At 42.0% G+C, this 22,431-nt stretch overlaps 1 pseudogene; it reads right to left on the minus strand.

Moving 5' to 3' along the window:
- Positions 1-22,431, minus strand: part of LOC133240935 (uncharacterized) — a 56,346-nt pseudogene that overhangs the window by 13,181 nt on the left and 20,734 nt on the right.

Consider the following 22,431-nt stretch of genomic DNA (forward strand, 5'->3'; position numbering starts at 1 on the left):
TCCAGGAATGGCAACCCATTCCAGGATTCTTGCCTGAGAAATCCCAAAGACAGAGGAGCCTGGTGGGCTACCATCCATGGGATTGCAAAGAGTCAGACACAAGTGAACAACTGAGCGTGCACACACACACACACACACACACACACTTCAACTTTAAAATCTGATATTTAAAAGAAAAGCCATATTCATTAAAGCAATGTTGTTATTGTTTCCAAGCAATGTTCCAAAACAACTCATTAACTTTATTAACTTTAAGGAATTTTATTTAAGGGACTTCCCTGGGGGCGCAGTGGATAAGAATCCACCTGCCAATACAGGGGACATGGGTTCAATCCCTGGTCCAGGAAGATTTCATATGCTGGGGAGCAACTAAGCCCATGTACCACAACTCCTGAGCCCATGCACCTAGAGCCTATGCTCTGCAACAAGAGAAGCCACCACAACAGAAGCCCTAGCACCGCAACAAAGAGGAGCCCCTGTTTGCCGCAATGAGAGAAAGCCCAGGCAAAGCAACAAAGACCCAGCACAGTCGAAAATAAATAATTGTTTTCAAAAAAAGAAATTTTATTTAAGAGGTATTTCTTAAATGCATTTGATATATCATCCCTAATACTTTGTATTTTATTTTTTCTTGTCAAAGTAGTATGTAAAGAAAATATAATGAAAAATTTCACCAAGCCTCATAGTTGCTGTCATGTCTGACTCTTTTGCAACCTCATGGACTGTAGCCTGCCAGGCTTCTCTGTTGATTGGATTCTCCAGGTAAGAATAGTGGAGTGGGTTGCCATTCCCTTCTCCATGGTATATTCCTGACCCAGAGATCAAACCCAGGCCTCTTTCGTTGCAGGCAGATTCTTGACTGCCTGAGCCACACAGACATATATAAATCCTCTTTAGTTTATATATTACAAATATTGTCACTTTTTATACTTGTTATAATATGAAAAAATTTAGGAAGCACTGCCTTCTACTTCTCTCAGTAAATGGCACAATATCGAAATTATTAAGCCTAAATTAGGGTGCTACCCTGATTGTTCTTTCTTCTTCATGTTCTCAATCAGATCCTTCCTTCAGTTCAGTTGTGACTACCTTCAAAATCATCTCTGTCCACTTCTTTCCTTCTCCAGTGCTTCTACTTGGATTAAGCCACCATCATCTCTTACCTGGACTACTGCAAAAGATTCCTATCTGAGTTTCCATTTCCTGTGTTCCTTGCCCTTCTTCAATTCCTTCCTCACATGGCAGCCAGTGTGTCCTTTTGAAAACTCAATTAGATCGTGCTATGTCTCCCCAACTCTTTACACCCTTAAAGCCTTCCAGTGACACTTTAAGTAAAATCTAGACTCCTTCCTATGGCCTGCTGCTGCTGCTAAATCGCTTCAGTCGTGTCCGACTCTGTGTGACCCCATAGACGGCAGCCCAAACAGGCTCCGCCGTCACTGGGATTCTCCAGGCAAGAACACTGGAGTGGGTTGCCATTTCCTTCTCCAATGCATGAAAGTGAAAAGGGAAAGTGAAGCCGCTCAGTCGTGGCTGACCCTCACAACCCCATGGACTGCAGCCTTCCAGGCTCCTCCGTCCACGGGATTCTCCAGGCAAGAGTACTGGAGTGGGATGCCATTGCCTTCTCCGCTCCTATGGCCTAAAGAGCCCTAATAATATGGTTTCACCTTCCTCTCCAGCCTCACCTCTACTGCCTTCCCACCGTCACATGCTGTAGCTGGAACAGCCTTCCGTTTCCTAAGAAAGAATTCTAGGGCAAAGGTCAAGGTCAAGTGGAGATACCAGGCAAACAATTAGATGGAGAATCTAGAGTTTAGGGCACATCTGAACCGGATCTATAACCTGGGATTCTAGTAGAAAGTCACAAGACTAGGTGAGATCACCAAGGAAGAGGGCTTAGAAAGAGGAGGACCAAAGACTGGGCAGTGGAGCATTCTCAACATTTAAAGGTCAGGGAGATGGAAAGAAACCTGCAAAGGAGACCAGGAAGCAGCAGCCAGCGGTTGTAGGAGAAAAAAACAGGAGGTTTGGGACCCTTGGAACCACTCTGAGAAGTCTGTTAAAAATACAGACTTTCAGAACTATCCACTGGACTTTTCAGTACGAAGATGAACACTGAGCATTCTTAGTCCTGATATTATCAGAGACACCTGGGAAACACTGTTCTGGAGCTTAACACAATCAGAAGAATCACTTGCCTGGGCCCTTTGTAAACACATACTCTGCAGGGCCCTCACCCGCAAATACACAGAAACTGAACCCCCAAGGGACTTCGAATTTGGAAGTTCATCTTCCAAACTAATTACTTCTTTTGGGGACTTGTTCTTAAAGAGTTTTGCTTTTGGGCCAACGAATCAGCAGTTCTCTCTTTATTGACAAAGGCTGATATACCATTTCCATCATCTCTTCAACTGGAGGCATTTACTAAAACCATATGGCGTTGATTTTAGCACATGCTAGGGTCTCAGCAAAGAGTCTTGGCTTTGAACTAGAATTAAAACTACCTAACATAAAAAGGCGGGGGGGGGTAATTCCCAAGTCTGGACACAATAGTCAAACTACAAGTTACAGCACTCCACCCAAACTTCCTAGCTAACTTAGCTTCCAAAGCTCTCAGAGTCATCTTCTCTGAGTCTCAGGAACCACATTTTCCTTTCCCAAGTGTTCTAATGGTGGCCATGTCAAGACGGCCCTTACAGGGCCTCTCTTTCTGGGGTCCTCACAGCTGCTTCCCCCAACCCAACCTGCTCCATCAGGCTTTTTCTAGTTCTATGTTTAGAGGCTCTTCCTAAATTTCCTTACTTTGAATGTTAAAACCTCTCCCTCCCGTCCATCGGATCAAAATGGGAAACTTTTTGCCCTCTTTGACAGAAATCATTCCTTGTTGGCCACCTGATGGGTACTTGGGGTTAATTAGAAAATCCCCATCAAGAGTTCAGAGGCCAATATCAGCTGTCAAAATCCCACATTCCCCTCTCGCCCCTCTTTCAAGTGCAAAACAACCTGTGTCTGAAGATGTGCGGGAGATAAAAGGGCACACACAGCAGCGCTGGGGGCTTTGACTCGGCCCCATTCATGGCCCCACCACCATGAATACTGCAAAATCTCAAATGAAAGTTTTAATCTCCCCACTGCATTCAGCCTAAAGAGAAAAGGGCTTCCTTTTAACAATTTCCCCCCTTAAACCTTTTGTGTTGCCATGCTCCTGAAAAAAAGCGGAGATTTCACTCTGACCCGGCGAGGGCTTTACGCCAAAGAAAGCAACGCACCTCGAACTCTTTGTGCTGAAAGAAGAAGGGCTGGCCGGCCCGAAGCCACCGGCGCGAAAGCGGCAACCCACGGTGGGGCGCGCGGGGGGCAGAGGGTGCCCGCGTCTCTGCAGACGCCGGGCTCTGGCCTCGGGCCCCTTGGGCCTACAGGAACGAGTGTGATGCGCTGCGGACCCCACTGCTCCCAACGGTGCGGAGTCTGGCGTGGGGGGTGCGACATGGGGCGGCTGACTTTCCAGCCAGGACACCGGTCTGAAACGCACCCGCACCCGCAGACCAGGGGGCTCAATGTGGCCCTTCTTTGTTTTCACAATGCACTCAAAAAGAGAAGGAACTCCAAGTTCAACCCTCTCTAGGCGACCCTTGGGGAGAATCTCGATCGGTGGTGTTCACAATACCCCGGCCGATTGCTAGGACGCAGACCCCGTCCTCTCCCGGAGCCGCGGCGCCAGCACTCTGCAGAACGCCTTTGCGCCCAGGGCGCTTCCCGCGCGCAGACCTGCCGCGTCCCGAAAAGGACCTGGAGAAACGCAGAGGAGTGTTTCGATCTTTGCCTGCCTTCACCATTACTCCCTTCGCATGTAATTAATGCTACCGAGGTGCTCGTGACCCAACTCTCAGTTCTTCTAGCATTGAAAAAAAGTCCCAAAATTATGATGTCTCCTCCAAAGGGCTGCTCTAAATGTTTGAAATTAACACCTGATATTAATCCAAAATGTCGGGATTAAAAGCAAGAGGCTCTGTTTCTGAGCCCAGCGCGGTTTTACGAGCGCCTTAATTTGGTGTTGCTTGATTCTGACAGCCCAGTGAATGCCACCTCTTTCAAAAGAGTGTTTTCTGTCGAGCGGCCAGAGTTCAAAAGGCCCAGCGCTCAGCTTTCAGCGCGAACTGAGTGCAGGGCCGGCTCGGAGCGGTTCTAAAGCAGCCCCTGCCGGTCGGTCCTCCTTACATCTGTAAAGTGACGAACGCGCCCCTTCCCTCAAGGGTTCTGCCTCCTCCTGTTTGACAGTTTGCTTCGCTAGCCTTTTCATCACTTCTGAACGTGATTTTTATTGAGGGTCATAGCCTGGTAGGTATGTTGTCACTGCCCAAGGCAAAATTGCTTTGATAGTTTTCCTTTTTAAAATCTGTTTGTAAGGGGTCTCCCCTTTCCCTCTCTGGCCAGTTCTTTTTGGCGTGTGCGACTTGGAATGGGTGTTGTCTTCGGGACAGCGTGGGGCGGGGGCGATTTTCAAAAGATGTCTCAAATTCAGACGTTTAAAGAAACAGCGGTGAGAGGGCGGTAGCGTGGAGGTGAACAAAAGGCCAAATAGCATTTAAAATTATTACATTTATCTGTGCTGAATGACATGTATTTTAGAAATAAAAAGCATATATAAAGACTTTAAAATCCCTTCCTTTACATTTGCCACTTGCTGAATAAAAGCTTGTCGAAAACGTGCCTTTGATCATTTTTAAGCTGTGAAATTCTGGCCAACCTCTTAAACCAAACACAAGCGCACACACATAACACACTTCCAAAATGAGAGCAGGAATAAATTGATAATGCTGATCAACTTTTCTGCATCTCCGCTCTAGCTTCGAGCTCAACAATGAGCCCCAAATGGACACACAGGTTCTAATTAGAGTGTTTCTGAATTCCTTTCCAGTTCTAATGATCCATAAATAATATTTCACAGTTTGTGAGTAGTTCAAGGGAAAGTACATCTTTTTTAAAAATCATAATTATCTAGATAATTAGACTAATGCAATAAAATGTAAGTACTGATTTTAGCAGTAATAAATACACTTACAGAAAATTTTCATTTTATGTAAAATCATACTTCAAATGCATAAATATTGCTACATTTAAAGGAACTCGAGTGCAAATTATTCTGTCAAATGAAAAAGACTTTTCTAATGAGAATAAACACCATCTTATTAATCTATTTATTATATTAATATATCTGATTTTTCTTAAAACCAGATCTCTTAAAAAAAAAAAACAAAGAGTTTCCTTATACAGAAGTATGGCCATATCCATGGTATACTTAGATTAACAATCCTCCAGAAACAAATAGAAATGAAAGGTTTGTAAGGACACTTAACATCTTTTCTCATTAGGGAAATGACAGGAATTCTCCAGAAACAAATAGAAATGAAAATTTTGTAAGGACACTTAACATCTTTTCTCATTAGGGAAATGACAGGAGATAAAAAAAACTTAGAGATATCTGTTTGAGCAATGAAAAAAAAGTTATTCAGAGCAGATGAAACTGTTTTTAACTCCTCTACTAAATATAGGTGTTCCAAATTTACATCTTTATGAAAGGAATATAAGATAATCCAATATAAATACTCTACATTTTAACTGAATTATGAATAATGCATCTTTTACATAAGTTGATTTAATGTGGCTCTTTGAGGAAAAGTTTTCATTTGATAAAATTTTGTTACTTGCTTCAGAAGTTTCAGGGAAGGAGAAATTGAAAAAAAGTTAATGCAATTACTAATGAATCTTAGTTAAGCCAAGATAGAGGAACAAAGTCATTGGATATGAGGATATGGGAGTTTTTAATCTTCTGAGGATATCTGAGTTTTTAATCTTCTAATGCTAAAATCTCCTTCAGAACTCAGTATTTGGAAAATCAGGGAGTTTTGCTACCAACTGCAATAAGATTTTTCGCCTAAACATTTTCCCTGCTTGTCTTAAGGTTAAGGGACAACCTAGTTTAAACCACCTGCTGTGCTACACACCTAGTCCAATTCGACAAGTCTTTTGCCTTTGTGGCAATAACGACCCACATGAATCACTGCTCTCAGACTAACCGAATCTGAAAACCCCGGTCAGAGTGGTCTTTTCATGCTCACAAAGTCAGCAGGCAACTTGCCTCTCATAAAGCTTAAAATCTATCAAGCACATGCAGAATAATTCACATCACTGCCCCTGAAACCCTTTGAAGCAAATAAACAGAAAAGAAAAAGATTAAGATTTGATCTCAATTTAAACATGTTAACAGTAACGCTATATTATTCCAGATTTTACCCAGCTGTTTTGGATCTTTAGAGAATGTGAACAAGAGAGCAAACCTGTTTCAAGGATTAGAGAATATAAAGGTTCAAAAGGAGGCGAACCCTTTTCGGAACTATACATCTCCTGCCTTGGTTTCTTGCTTGGCAGAGTTTTAGAATTCAATGCCATTGAGTTCTTTCTCATTTTCTTTTTTTCCTCTGCAATCTGGCTTTCTTATAATTACTTCCCCAAACAGATCTCTTCCACTCTTTAAAACTATAAACATTATAGATCTCATAGGGTGAGCTCAAATCATTTGCCTCATAGGGCACTGGGTTTATATCTAAAGTCATTCGTAATCATCTATGTCAAATTCAGTGAGAGAGGACTTATTTAGTTTTACTCTTTTTTTTTTTTTTAAGGAAGACATGAGCAAGCCAGAAAGAGACTAAATATGACCACATTTAGAGTAAAGTTGCAACCACTTATCAAATAATCACTTCCTTTAAAAGAATGAATCTGCTAAGTTTTCCCAGAACTGTAGAAGGAAGACATTTTCACAGACAAGAAAGACAAATGTTTACTAGAAGCTGATTCTGCCAATTAAGTTCAAATGGAAAGCTAGAGAGAAATTTTAAGTGTAACAGCAGAAAAAGAAGTCTGAAAAAGAATGAATCAAAGGGAACTATTTGGATGTAGCATCAGTCATTGTAATTTTGCTGATGAGAAGGCAGTTTGTCATTACAATTGGGTTAACCAAGTTCCACAGAAGATGCTGCCGGAGCTATAGGGATGAAGTGCCTGGAAAGATACATTTCATTTGTCCTGGGGACAGAGACAGAGGGTTTGAGGGTGGACGTATAGGAAAATATTCACCGAACAGTATTATTACACAGGTAATCATCACGAGAACTCTTACCAGTCCCCACTTTTACAGATGAGTAAAATGAGTTTAGAAATTTTAAGTTTCCTGCACAAGGAAGACAGTAACTACCTGATGGTCTGAATTCTGCTTCAAGCTTATTCTTTCTAAAGTAGCTTGGTTCTCTACTCAAGAGCAGGAAGGCACATTTTAAATTGTCATGGAAAGCAGTAAATATAGGATAGTAGGTATTAAGGCTTCTCTTTTTCCTATTTTCTGTTCTTGCGTCATTCATTTCACCAAGTTAATAAATATTCACTAAGCATCTTTTACTATCCACCACTCCCAAAAGATACTTGAAAGAAAAAGTGAAAGTTGAGTCGCTCAGTTGTGTCCGGCTTTTTGTGACCCCATGGATTGTAGACTACCATACCAGGCTCCTCCGTCCACGGGATTTTCCAGGCAAGAGTACTGGAGCGGGTTGCCATTTCCTTCTCCAGAGGATCTTCCCGACCCAGGGATCAAACCCGGGTTTCCTACATTATAGGCAGACACTTTACTATCTGAGCCACCAGGGAAGTCTTGCAAGAGATACTTGATACAGGTTAAATGCCTCGCCTAAGGTTTCACAGAACCCAGCAATCAGATTAGAGGTCATGCTCTTCATTAAGTGTCATTCTCTGATGCCTCTGCTACAGTCTTGCAAAGTAGGTGATCTGGCCAAAAGGAGGAAAGAACGCTGCATAAAGGTGATCTGACAAGATGATGTGTGCCTCTAAATTCAGTGGGAAATATGGCATCTGGGGAAGATTCTAGAGTAGCAAAAATAGATCATTGACCCAATGGGATGACAACAAGAAAATAGCCAAGAAAATAGAACAATTTTCAATAAAGCAAAACAGTAACATCAGTACTTTTCTATTAGATTAAGTGCAAAACCACAATAGATACAAAGGAATAAATAGCATTTATTATTCATGTAGGAAATTTAGAAAAATTGTAAAATAGAAAATAAAAATTATCCATAGTCTTGCCACTCAGAAACCATCACTACTTTCTCCTTTTTTTTGTTAATATACATTTATGTCTACATGTATAATATACATGTATAGGCACATTTTTAATAGAATACATATCTTATATATAATTTTCATGCTGGCTTTTTGATTGTTTATTATATTGGATACATTTTCCCATGCCTTCAATAAGTCTGAAAACATTCTTCTTAATTTTATATGTCAAACTTTATTAAACCAATTCCCTATGTTAGGCATCTAATAATTCTACTATTTGCTACTAGAGGTAGCTCCCCATTGTACAAATATTTTGTATTTTTGTGAACATCTCTGATGATTTCATCAAGATTAAACAACACTTTTCATGTTCTTTTTTATTGCCATTGTGTCTTCCAAAATGGTTGTATTTATTTACCACCCCCCCCCAAGATGCAAAATGATATTTTCACTGCTGGGAAAGAATATTTTCAAAAAAAAAATTCTACCAACTAAATGGAAAGGGGAAAGCATGCTATTATTTGAAATTCCTTCATTATTAACTTGAATATTTTAACATGCTTCTTGATATTTTTGTTGTTTATGGAGTATCTTTAATGCTCTTTCACTTTTTCCTATTGGTATGCTTGACTTGTTGATTTTAAAGAGCTCTTTACATATTAAAAATATTGAGTAACTACATAATACTAAATTTGGACCTGTTTTTCAAGGTCCCAGACCAATTTCTGCATCTTTCATTATGCCCTTCCTGATTCCTTCAACCCTCACTCAAGTCTCCTGCTTCCAAAATCCTAATACAATATTCAGTACTGAATTATACACTGTTTGCAGTCCTTTAGAGTTTCTCCTTTCATCCTCCATAATACCTTTCCAGAGAAGACTCTGTGCCTTTTACCAACTACAAAGAACCAACTTGACATCTCTGAATTCTCAGTGTCGTTAATCATGACATAGTTGTGATTATCCTCATTTAGCATGTGATGGACCTGGGGTTCAGCCCAGATTTACCAACTGCTACATGGTTATCCTAAGTCCCCAATCAGGCTTTCTCACTCCTATAGCTTCTACCAGTTCTCATGTTATCATGTTTACATGAAGATACTCTTATGTTAGCATTTTTTATTAGTCTATTTTAAATGTATGGGGCTTCCCTGATGGCTCAGTGGTAAAGAATCTGCCTGCCAATGCAGGAAACATGGGTTCAATCCCTGGTCCAGGAAGATCCTACACACCTCAGAGCAGCTAATCCCGTGTGCTGCAATTATTGAGCCTGTACTTTGGAACCCGGGAACTGCAACAACTGAGCCCACGTGCTTCAACTACTGAAGCCCGTGTGTCCTTGCTCCGCAACAAGAGAAGCCACCGCAATGAGAAGCCTGCGTACTGCAACCACAGAGCAGTAACCACTCGCCACAACCAGAGAAAAGCCTGTGTAGCAACGAAGGTTCAGTACAGCCTAAAATACATAAATAAATAAAATTATAAAAAATAGAAATAAATGCATAAAACACAATTCAAAGAGCTCACAAAGAAGACTAGTTGGTAAGAAATAGAACCAAGTCTGATATTTTAGATTGTTGGTATAGAAAAATGAATTCTTTTATTTTTTCTGGTCATAATTTCTTTAATAATTCTTTGCCTTTAGAACAAAGAACATCAAATTTCCTCAAAACTTGAGTTTATGGGTTTTTTATGTATAAAGGATTTACATGAGTCACCCTCAAATCACAGCAATGACAACAGAAATGAAATCAAACAGCCTATGGCTTTCAATATTGTCTTCCTCTCAAATCTCACTCCAGAAGTCAAATCCTTACAAACCATTTGGATGCTCCAAATGAATAGCTTTATCTTTCTTTTTATTAGAATGGGAATTTACTCAGTACTCACCCACAAAAAGCTTTTGTTTAAAAATCACTCTTGTTGAAATGGAGAGGACCCCAGGGATGGCGAATCCAATGGAGAAGAATCTGAAAAATAACTTATTTGGGGTGTGTATGTATGTATACACACACATATGGACAGAGACAGAGAGATGCATACTTGTTTATCCACAATGTGCTACTTTTTGTACAATCCAATATGACTTAGCTAGAGGCTGGGATAAATAAGAGAGGATAAATAAGGAGGAAGAAAAGGTCATATGAGAAGGTGAAACTCACAGCTTCTCTTTGGAATTGGGCAGGTATGTGTTTTAGAAAGACCTTCAAGGTTCTTCTGGAGAAACGTCTGATTTGAACAGATTAACGTGGCTGGATTTCCAGGCCTTCTAAAATGGTCTTTCATTTCCATGTGAATATTGGAAAATGCCCTTCTTGGGAGAGGGGGCCGGGGGATCAGACGTCTTTGCCTCCATCTCTGCTAATTTACATGCTCCCCAATGGAGGTCATATCGATACGAGACCCAACCACTGTCAGCTTTGCGGGTCCCTTAACCTGAGAACCTTGAAGTCCATTGAGAGCTATTCATACTTGGCAGATTGATTTCTTCAGTCATTTTGTCATAGTAACTGACAATTCACTGCCATCCAAGTGTATCTGGGAGCACAATGCCCACATAAATATTGTTGGCAATTCTCAGCATATCCCTTTGTGGAAATGGTGGGTTAATTTACTTCTGCCGCTCGACTTTCTATAGCTATGTGGCAGAAGATCATTTCCTCCGCAACCATACAGCCAACAGGACCAGTAGGGCCTGTTTCAGAGCAACAGAGAGTTCAGAACTCCTCATTAATGCATAATGAAATGAATCAAAACTTCAAATACAAGTTAATCTGAGGGGGAGACAAGGGGTCCACAGGAACATAAAAACCTTGATGAGAATCAGGAGCAGCTCAAGTCTCAAGCTATTCTAGAGAGTTTAGGATGTGGAAATAATAGCTTATATGATCAGGAAAATATTTCTACTTTAAAAAAATAATCATGTGAGGGACAAAGGACATTGACCCTTACTCACACCAGCTAATCTGAAAGGTGTGTTCTGAGCTGTGCTGATTCTCAGAGCAGGTGAGGGACTTCCTGGGAGCAGTTCAGAAAGCTCTGGGTGACCTTAGTCTATAGAGGACTTTCTTGTTGTTTCTCGAATTGTTTATCCAACCATCCCCGAATGGTGAGGCAGCCAAGCTGTGGCATGACAGAAAGAATAGGTAGTAGACATTCCTGGATTTGATACCTAGCTCCACTACTTAGCCATGATACCCTAAGTCCCTTCATCTTCCTAAACTCAGTTTCACTATCTGTGAAATGGGATTGTAAAGGCACTGACTTTATGCAGTGGTCATAAGGATTAAATAAGATCATTTATTCATCAAGTAAGTCTTTTCTAAGTACCTTCTCTGCGATAGGCACAGCATTTAGGACTGGGAAATGAAAATATTTGGAGGTGGAAGTCTCTTTGATTTTAGTGCGTCCAGTTAGAAAGGAAAATAAAATTGCTTCATTGTAAGACTTGACTCTGAGTTGGCTTGGAAGCTTCAGGGAAGGCTTCTGAGAGAAAACAGCACTTGCGATTTGAAGAAGGAGAAGTTGTCAGCAGAAGACAATCTGGGATAGGGAAGGCCAGAGGGGTGGGTGACAGCACTCTTGTTGCTGCTGGAGTGTGATGGGCAAGGAGCCTGCAGCAGAAGACAAGGCTGAGTGGGGAAAAGACTGAGTCAGAAGGAGCTGTGTGCCCACTACAAAGGAGTTTAGATTTCAACCTGTCATCACCAGGAGCCTTTGAAACATGCCTGCCTCACCGATCATTTGCTAGGTGCCATGTGTTCTGCTTAATCACTGTGATGCTTCTTTTCTGGTCGAACTAATCAAAGCTGATGTCACGGTGGAGTTGACTTTCCACCGAGTTCATAGTGATGCAGGATAGTGAGCCAGAGTTCATGTATGGGTGTGTGGGAGGGAGGGAGGGAGGGAGGCAGTAAACCTTTCGAAGAATTCTACTCATACCTGGAAGTCAAGAGGCGTGGATACACCTCCAATTGGTTTCTTTATCTCTCTGAACCTTTCTCTGTCTCTCCAGTGTACATGTGTAAGTAACATTTGCCCAGCCTCAATGGAGAAGTTTTATGGCATGAGGGATGCCTAGCACCTTGCAAAATTAAGTACTATCTGAGGCTATATCTAAGACTGTAATATTCACTGAAAGGACTGATGCTGAAGCCCCAACATATTGGCCACCTGATGCAAAGAGCTGACTCATTGGGAAAGACCCTGATCCTGGGAAAGACTGAAGGCAGGAGGAGATGGGGATGACAGAGGATGAGATGGTTGGATGGCATCACCAACTCAATGGTGGATGGCATCACCAATTCATTGGACATGAGTTTGAGCAAACTCTGAGAGTTAGTGAAGGACAGGGAAGCCTGGTGTGCTGTAGTCCATGGGGTCGCAAAGAGTCAGATACAACTGAGCAACTGAACAACAAGGCTATAATCTGCTGCAATTTTCTCCTTCCTCTCGCTGAAGTGTGTGACTAGGACACTTGAATATTTGAAGGAGCCTAAGCCCCAAGAGAAGGGAGCCCCAAGCCTCCCAAGCCAACTTAAAAAGGAGGTGGGATTTCCCAGAAAGTTGGTACCACCCTCTACTTCTGAGGCCAATGTAAGGACAGTCAGGACATTGAGAGTACTAGGAAGACGAATCCTAGAAATGCATATACTACAGCTTTACCAGTTACCAGCTGTGTGATCCTGAGGAAGTCACGGAACCCCTGCGAGCTTCTGCTCCCTCATCTTGAAAATGGGAATAAGCGATGATACCCACCCTGCTCACTGAATAGCGCAGCACAGTCTGTGATGACACGTGCTCTGGTCATCTATGGCTGCCTAACCATTACTCCAAAGCAGAGTGGCTTCAATCCATCACATTCACCTAGCTCACAAATCTGCTAGTCTCTGCTCCATTTGCTATATCAGCTGCTATATCAGGCGGCTCAGTGGCTGGGGCTGGAATCTCAGAGGGTTCATGCACTCACACATCTGAAGGTCAGTGCTGACTTTTGATGACCTCAGGGCTTCCTCACAGCATGGTGGCAGTGTAAAGTGTAAGTGTCTGATTAGACAGGACACCGAGCCAGAAGTCACACACACACACATCTGTCATTTTCCCTCAGTCACAGCCATCATAGTCCCACTGGGATTCAAAAAGAGGGAACACAGACCTCTCACCTCTCCACAGGAATGACTGCAACCTTGTGAGACGATGATGTGGGATGGGATAGACATATTGGTAGGGCCATCTTTGGAAAATATAATCTGCCACTTGATGTGGAAAAAAGAGCTTCACGAAGTATAAAGCATCATATGAATGGTGTTGCTGAATAAGTGAATTGAGTTGGCTGAGCAAACTCTGGAAGACAGTGAAGGACAGGGGAGCCTGGTGTGCTGCAGTCCATGGGTTGCAAAGAGCTGGACATGACTTAGCAAGAACAACAACAACAACAAACACTCAAGGTTTTCCACTTAAGTGCAGTTCACACAGCTAAGTACTAGTATTTTAAAAGTCTTTGTTCTATATCTATTGATGTCTATTACATCCAGGCACCATTCAAGATGTTTTCAAGCCCAAGATCTTATTTCACCTATATAACAAGCATAAGAGATAGAATTTATGATTCCTATTATAGAGTAAACTGAGGTTCAGGGCATTAAGTGATAGCTTCTATTCATTCACTCCATAAATGTGTATTAAACATCTACCTTCTGTCAGACAATATGCTCAAAGGGGAGCAATAGTAAACTAACCAGCCCTGATCTCTGCCTTATCTAGTGGAGACAAAAAATAAAAGCCAGATAATCTTGAAAGAAATTGATTACTATTGTGACCAACACTGTAGTAGGAAGATTCCCTGTGGATGTCGGGGAAGCTTCCCTAGGGAAGTGACATTTTAAATGATACTTGAGGAAAGAGTAGGAATGAGATAGGGGTAGGGGTGTACAGGAGAGTGTTCCCAGCAGAGGGCGAAGCCTATGCAAAGGCCCTGTGGGTGGAGGGAGAGGGGCACAGCTGGAGCATAGAGAGTGAGGAGCTTGCTTTGAGATGCAGCTAGAGGGACTGACAAGCCAAAAAAAACTAGCAAATAGCTTGCAGAGCCTTGCCCAATCGTAAGCCAGAAGCTGCAGAGTCAGGACTTAATTTAGGGCTTCTAAGCACCCCCTGAGGGTTATTTCAATCCAGGACAGTTGCCTGGATTGTACTGGGCAGAGCGCTACCTTACTGCTATCTCCCCCAGATCCTTACTCAGGTGAGGGTAAGCCATACATATCTCCACTCAGGTCTGAGGCTTTTGGAGGGCTGCGTGCTCTCCCTCTGATTAATCTCTGCATGGCACTGAATTGTGGAGACTCTGCAGACACTACTCCTGCTGCTGCTGCTAAGTCACTTCAGTCGTGTCCAACTCTGTGCGACCCCAGAGACGGCAGCCCACCAGGCTCCCCCGTCCCTGGGATTCTCCAGGCAAGAACACTGGAGTGGGTTGCCATTTCCTTCTCCAATGCAGGAAAGTGAAAAGTGAAAGTAAAGTCGCTCAGTCATGTCCAACTCTTCGAGACCCCATGGACTGCAGCCCACCAGGCTCCTTCATCCATGGAATTTTCCAGGCAAGAGTACTGGAGTGGGGTGCCATCACCTTCTCCACTGCAGACACTGAGTGAGTGCTTATTACTCACCTAATTACTCCCAGCCTGACTGTGAATAATACAAACACCCTCCTATCAAACCCCGCCAAAGGCAGATACCTCCCACAGACCTAAAAACAAAGAGGCTTCCTGGAATCTAGATGGCATTTTAGTGTATGAAAACGAGAAAACAAGACCTTTTCAAAGCCTCAATTTGCCCTTCTGTGAAATGAGGGACATTCAACCGAATTACTTCCTAGCCAATTTATTAAAAATCAATTCATTCAAAAATGAATCTAAATTAATCAGCTCAGTTATGCACCCTTTGCAGAAACAGTTTTGCTTGCTAGTTTTATAGAGGAACCAGTAAGGTGAGGTGGTTAGGACGGCAGGACCCTAGGAGAGAGAATCTCAGCGTGGGAATGTACAGTCAGAAAACAATGTTTGAAGATAGAAAAATGTTTTTTACAGAATGTGCTTCTCAGCAGCTCTCTGGCCCTCTCATCCAGAGCCTAGAACCGTTTCCAAGAGAGTTCTATTAGGCTTTTAAAAGAAAACAGCCTGCTTTCCCTGTTGGCAGCTATTTAGGCTACCAGCAGCTTCCCCGGTATTCTTGCCTGGGAAATCCCATGGACAGAGGAGCCTGGTGGGCTAGAGTCTGTAGGGTCTCACAGAGTCGGACACAACTGAGCATGCGTGCCATGCCAGCTTGGAAGGAAAACATTTTTCTCTCTTTGGCAAAAGACATATTATGGGTCCTTCAACATTAGGAGAAAAATGTTTTTCTGGAGATGGGCACTATGTAAAAAGTATTCTTGATTTACATTGTCATTCATAACTATTGGGTCATTTTCTTGCTGTGTCAACTAATAGAACGATTAAACTATGATCCCCTACATAAATCTCTTCCGACATGTTTATTCATAATAATAATTTTTTTAAAAACTCAAATGACAAAGTTAGAATTATTCACCAAAGCCCAGTAAAGCACACCCACCTCCCAGAGCCACTCCGCAAAAGGCTCAGAGTTTCACAGTACCTCACTCATTCTGCTAGCCGCAAGACCATCACTGTTTTCATCCTGAATAGCTATTACTGGGGAGCTCCACCGGGAATTCACTCATCAGAACTATAATATCCCTTCAAATTTCTCATCTGAGATAAAACTTTATAAAATTCTTCCTAACTCAGAAATCATTAAAATAGCCACTGAGATAAGAGTAGGGTGGAAATAAGAAGGCAGCCAGGAAGAGAGATACTCTTTGGGGAAAATATCCTCACTGGTTTTCACTTTGGTGGTGATGGTTTGGTCACTAAGTCGTGTCCCACTCTTGGGACCCCATGGACTGTAGCCTGCCAGGCTCCTCTGTCCATGGAATTCTCTAGGCAAAAATGCTCGAGTGGGTTGCCATTTCATCCTCCAGGGGATCTTCCCAACCCAGGTATCAAACCCACATCTCCTGCATTTCAGGCAGATTCTTTACCGCTAAGGCACCAGGGAAGCCCTGGTTTCCACTTCAGTGATTCTTTTATCGTGAAATGAACTCTGACTCTAAGAGCACACAGAGATGGTACTTTTGTCTGAGAAGCAATACATTTCACACCATAGTCACCTCTCTTTTCTGGACATAAGTCTGAATTTCCTACCATTTTAAGTACCAAAGTAGGTTGTACTTAGTTGTCATAGGGAGCCAGTAAAGGTTCTTTTAAAAGGGGACTTGCCTGGTGGTCCAGACTCCACGCCCACAATGCAGGGGCCTCAGGTTCAATCCCTGGTCTTTTTTTTTTTAAAAAAAAGGTAAGTTCATAAAAACATCTGATGCAACAGTGAAGCTGCTATTTAGAACCGAAAATATCCTGAGAATAGTATAATTATGGTCCCACTGTTGCCAGTGTAAAAATTTTCTTAATATTTTCAAACTAACCTGTGTAGCAGCTGTCTAACCAATCAGTCAACATACTGTTGACCAGTCTTCTAACTGTGAATCATAAATCACATAGTTGGCAGCCCAGATAGGGTAAGAATATTGTGGAAAAGGTGGGGTGGGGTGAAGGGATTCAATGAGGGCAAGAGTGAGGCAAGATGACCCTGGAGAGCCCTCCATCGTTGGTCCTGTGCAAAGGATCTAAACATCTGTACTCTCCCGCCCCTGCTGTTTTGGAAATAACCTGCGATCAAGAGCCATTCCTTTGATCTTGTGCGTGCTCAGTTGCTCAGTAGTGTCCGACTCTTTAAGACCCCATGGACTGCAGCCCACCAGGTTCCTCTGTCCATGGGACTGCCCAGGCAAGAATACTGGAGTGGGGTGCCATTTCCTCCTCCAGGGGATATTCCTGATGCAGAGATTGAACCCACATCTTCTGCCCTGGCAGGCAGATTCTTTATCACTGAGCCCCCCAGTAAGTCCATTCCTTGAATACATTCAAATAAACCTTCATCTGGTTATAAATGAATGACTAGCTATTTAAAATGGGGGGGGGGGGACTTTTAGATGTCATAAATTTCTATCTCATTATGTAACATAATCAAACTATGGTAGATAAGTAAGGCCAAATATTTTCATATAATTCAGTCCAACTCTATTAAATGATTATAATCCAAGTACTAAAATTTCTAGATTTTCAGAGACTTCTATGGGAATAGAAAAATTTTTAGACTACTTGGGGTGTGTTATTTCAGTTCTATTATATATTCATTAATCTGAAACGATATATTCTAAATAGTAATGAATGTTTACCTTCTGTATGCCCTTCTTTTCTTCCTTGTAATGTTTGTTACTCTCACTTGACATCCTAGGCTTGGGTGGAGCCAAAAGTCTTTAACTTCAAAGAAAGTCAGTTTGGGGTTTTCTGGATCTGATTCAGTAGTTGAAGATAATAGCAAAGAAAACAGGAGACTGGATTGTAGGGGAAGGGCTTCCCAAACCTACCATTGGGCAAATAATTCACAAGTGTTTCAAATAGCAGCTAAAAGAATTGGTGTTGGATTGAAGGGAGGGCACTAAGATATTCTACTTCCCTTCAGATTGTGTTTAAATTCTACATATGTTCAAACTAACTCTCACCTACTATGACCCCAAATAAGAACAGTTCATCAATCCTAAATTTGTTCAATCAACTATTTATTATCTACCATGTGCAAGGCAAATATTCACAGGAGTGACTCTGTGAAATGGTTCCACCATTTTACATAAACTCGGTAGCCGGTTAAAAAGTAAAAGGAATTTAAAATAACCCTTTACATAGCACAGCTATGATGAAGCTCAGCAGTTCAAGACACTTGAGATGGACAAATAAGAGCTGAAAGTTTAAAAATGGTATGTCAATACCTCTATCCTAAATGAAATTTAGGAGGATTTGTAACCATAACAACTCAGAAAATACTGAAAAAAAAAAACGCTTTTACAGAAAGGTCTAGAAAATGCAAGCAATATTATTAATAGAACAAAAATATAGGCCAATGTTAATATTATTTCAGAGTGTTAATGCTTTAAAAATACAAAATGGATTGCCCTGGCAAATCTGATAGAATATGGAAAGATATAAATGTTATGCCCTGTGGCCTAATTTAAAATATTTTAAATATCCCTGTACAATAGATCAAGGGCAAAGTTGAGGTCTTATTTCTTTTTATCCCTGGACTCCGGAAGTTCTTGAAAATAAGAAGCATTTGGAAAAAATCTTGGATGAGTTATTCAGTCTTTAAAAAGGTAAAGTACACAAGCTGGGAGTTCAATTTTACTTAGTTATACAGAGGATGAGATGACTGGATGGCATCACTGACTTGATGGACGTGAGTCTCAGTGAACTCCGGGAGTTGGTGATAGACAGGGAGGCCTGGTGTGTTGCGATTCATGGGGTCGAAAAGAGTCGGACACGACTGCGCGACTGATCTGATCTGATACTTATTACTCATCAAAGTTGTTATGAAAGTTAGGAATGAGGAAAATGCCTGTACATTTTCAAGAAGAATATGTCTTCAGAACCATTTGATCTTAAGAGCTCATGTGATAAGAAGTATTTTGGATACTTGATCAAATCTAGAGAATCTGGCTTCAACATTAAAGAGTATTGATCCCTTGTTTTCTGTTGGATACACAGCCCTCTTTCTAGAACATCGAATTTAAATAATTTAAGGTCTGATTATCCAGTTTATGAATGATCAGAGTCCCTTTCTTGCCCTTATCTTCCCCAAGGCTGTTTTTCCTGAATCTTCGTTTGTTCTAACCAGCCACGAGCTTTTCTTCCAGATGGGCAGAGGATAGGGAATTCAACACTGTCAGCCTCTTGCCCTTCCTCTGACTACCCTTGCTTTCTCTCTCTCTTCCTCCCTCTCTTCCTTCCCTTCAACCAACTTCTGTTCATTTTTATGAAACTTTGTATCAAAGTAGTACATGCACATCATTTAATTATTAAATAATACCGCAAATCTTACAATAATAATCCTTAGCCTCTTCTTCCTACTTTTGAGATATAACTATTTTCCTATATTTAAAAAAATTTCTTCTGGTATTTACTGCCATATTTCTTTTTTTTTAATTGAAGGATAGTTGCTCTACAACCTTGTGTTAGTTTCTTCCATACACCAACATGAATATATCCTCCATATTTCTGAACAGTTTGCTTCTAGTTCCATTTGCTGACTTGTACATTTTAAACATCAGCTATTGACTTTCCATCGGAGAAGGCAATGGCACCCCACTCTAGTACTCTTGCCTGGAAAATCCCATGGACAGAGGAGCCTAGTAGGCTGCAGTCCACAGGGTCCGTAAGAGTCAGACATGACTGAGCGACTTCACTTTCACTTTCCACTTTCATGCACTGGAGAAGGAAATGGCAACCCACTCCAGTGTTCTTGCCTGGAGAATCCCAGGGACAGGGGAGCCTGATGGGCTGCCATCTATGGGGTCACACAGAGTCGGATGCGACTGAAGTGACTTAGCAGCAGTAGCAGCATTGATTTTCCATAATGGACAGTGAAGGTTGAGCCCTCACGCTCAATCCTCCTACCACTCTACCACAATAATTATATCACTATTTTTGGTACAATCACCATTACGTGTATCCTTTACTACATGTGTGCAAATATTGTGCAATGTTAAGCTAGTATTAGCCTATGGTTACATTGCCTTTTGTTTTTCTTTTTCCTGAAGCTAATAGTTTCTTTTCCTTTACATAGCTCTCTGGGTAGTTATCATTAAGTTATTCCAAGACCCTCTCTCAGAATTTTAAAACACCCCTAAATATTCCTCTCTTTACCATGTGCTCAAACGCATCAGCTGATCTTCAGTTCTGTGTCTTCTCTTGCACCCTTCCATCCTCCTGCTTCTCTCTGCACCCTCTAGTCTTGCTGCCCAAGATTTCCCTTTGCTTTTCTTCTGGGTTGGATCTCTTATTTCCAGGATCCCATGTCTTCTTCTTTCTTAGTCCATCCTCTCTTTTGGCAAAACATCTCCTGCTGAAGCTTCTTGAGAAAGAATGGAAGTTTCCTCACTGCTAAGAATCTCACTTCTCATTTCTAAGGATCCTGCTCCCTTACAATCTCTTTTAAGGCAGGGGCCACAAGCTGTTTTTCTTTTAATCTCCTAATCTATACACCGCTACTCCCCTACCAGTTCTTGTTCATCACAGACCCTGAAATTATCTTAGTTATTTATCTGTTTACCAACATATATCTTTCCAACTTGCATGCCTTACCCACCAATGTATCCTCAGCATATTATAGTTGCTGGTCCCAACAAAATCACTGAATAAATAGACAAATGAATTAAAATGTGCAGAAAGAGCCATGAACTTTGAGAGTCAGACAGCCTTGTACTCAAACACTGGCTTTGTACTTCAATTCTGAGACTTTGAAAATTTTACCTAACATTGCTGAGACTCCATTTTTTCATTTATCAAATAAAAGTAACTATTCCTTATGTGTCAAATCACACATAAATGATGCTGACTTATTTAGGGGTGAAATACCATGAGACTTACGACTTATTTTCAAATGGTTCAGGTTCCTTTCCCCAGATGTATAAGTGAATACTTTGAGGACAAAGCAATATGGCAACAGTTAGTGAACCCAGATGAAGGATATATTAGTGCTTACTGTGTTTTTCTTTCAATTTTTCTCTAAGAGTGATTCTTTCCAAAATACACAGTTGAAGAGGGGAAAATGGCACAGCTACCGCTGAGGGTCTTTTTTAGAATTAAAGGAATCTAATAATGAAGCACTTACCACTATGCCTGGCAGTACTCTATGTGCAACAAATGTTATTGTCCTTCATTCCCTGGAACTAATTCCAACCTTAGACTGGAGAAAGATAAAGGAACTGAGATCTGTGGACTATCAGCTTCACCTTCAGCCAGCCCTGCAGTAGGCTCCCTCTGACTTCATAGACCAGTTCTAGAAACTTCTCTTCTCAACTTTGCTCTTGGTGGTAAACTGAAAAATTCTTCCTCTCCAAGAGAGAAAAGAAAAAAAAAGTGCACATCAAGTCCTTCGAACTGATGAATGTTTTATTAATTTTTGGTAAAATGGTCTTTACAGAGTAATTAAGAACCTTGAGATGAGACATCCTAGATTATCCAGGTAGACCCAAATCCAAGGACAAGTATACTTACAAGAGACACTCAGGGTTTCCCTGGTGGCCCAGTCGTTAAGAATATGCCTTGTAATGTAGGGGACACTGGTTCAATCCCTGGTCCAGAATGATCCCACATGCTGCAAAGCAACTAAGCCCATGCACCACCACAACTGAGCCTGCGCTCTAGACTCAGAGTCAAAGCTGTGGCGTCCACACGCCATAACCACTGAGCCTGCGCTCTAGACTCTGAGAATCAAAGCTGTTGAGTCCAGGCGCCACAACTACTGAGCCTGCGCTCTAGACTCAGAGTCAAAGCTGTGGCGTCCACACGCCGTAACTACTGAGCCTGCGCTCTAGACTCTGAGAGTCAAAGCTGTTGAGTCCAGGCGCCACAACTGCTGAGCCTGCGCTCTAGACTCTGAGTCAGAGCTGTGGCGTCCACACGCCACAACTACTAAAGCCAACACAGTCTCGTGCCTGTGCTCCGCAAGAGAAGCCACCGTGATGAGAAGCCCTCCCATAGCAGCTAGAGAGTAACCCCGGCTCCCTGCAACTAGAGGAAGCCTGCATGCAGCAACAAAGACCCAGCACAGCCAAAAAGAGAGACACACACAGAGGAGAACAGTCAGAAGAAGAGGAGGCAATATAAAGTCCAGGGCAGAGACTGGAGGGATGTGGCCACAAGTCAAGGAAGCGAGGAAAGCTGACGGCCACTGTAAGCTGAAAGAGGTAAAGAATAGACTGTCCCCTTAGAGTTTCTAGAGGAAGCTTAGTGCTCCAACACTGAGTTTGGATTTTTAAGCCCAGGGAATAAAGTTCTATTGTTTTAAGCCACCAAGGTGGCAGTAACTGGCTAGGGCAGCCCTAGGAATCAAATACACCGCCACACCAGGTTCTCAACATGCGTTTCTATTCAAGCAGCCCGGCTCTGCCTGAGTCAGCCAACAGCCCTCACCCAGCCCCTTCCCCGAATCCCATGACCAGGGCCCTGCTCCCTGTCCTGGTTCTTCTTTACTTCTCTGCTACTTACCTGACTTTCTCTGCCAGCTGTTGGCTGCAGGATCTCTCTGATGCCAGCTACTTGCTTGTCTGTTCTTTGCATGTGA

Source organism: Bos javanicus, chromosome 29, assembly GCF_032452875.1.
Source record: "Bos javanicus breed banteng chromosome 29, ARS-OSU_banteng_1.0, whole genome shotgun sequence".
Classification (NCBI taxonomy): domain Eukaryota; kingdom Metazoa; phylum Chordata; class Mammalia; order Artiodactyla; family Bovidae; genus Bos; species Bos javanicus.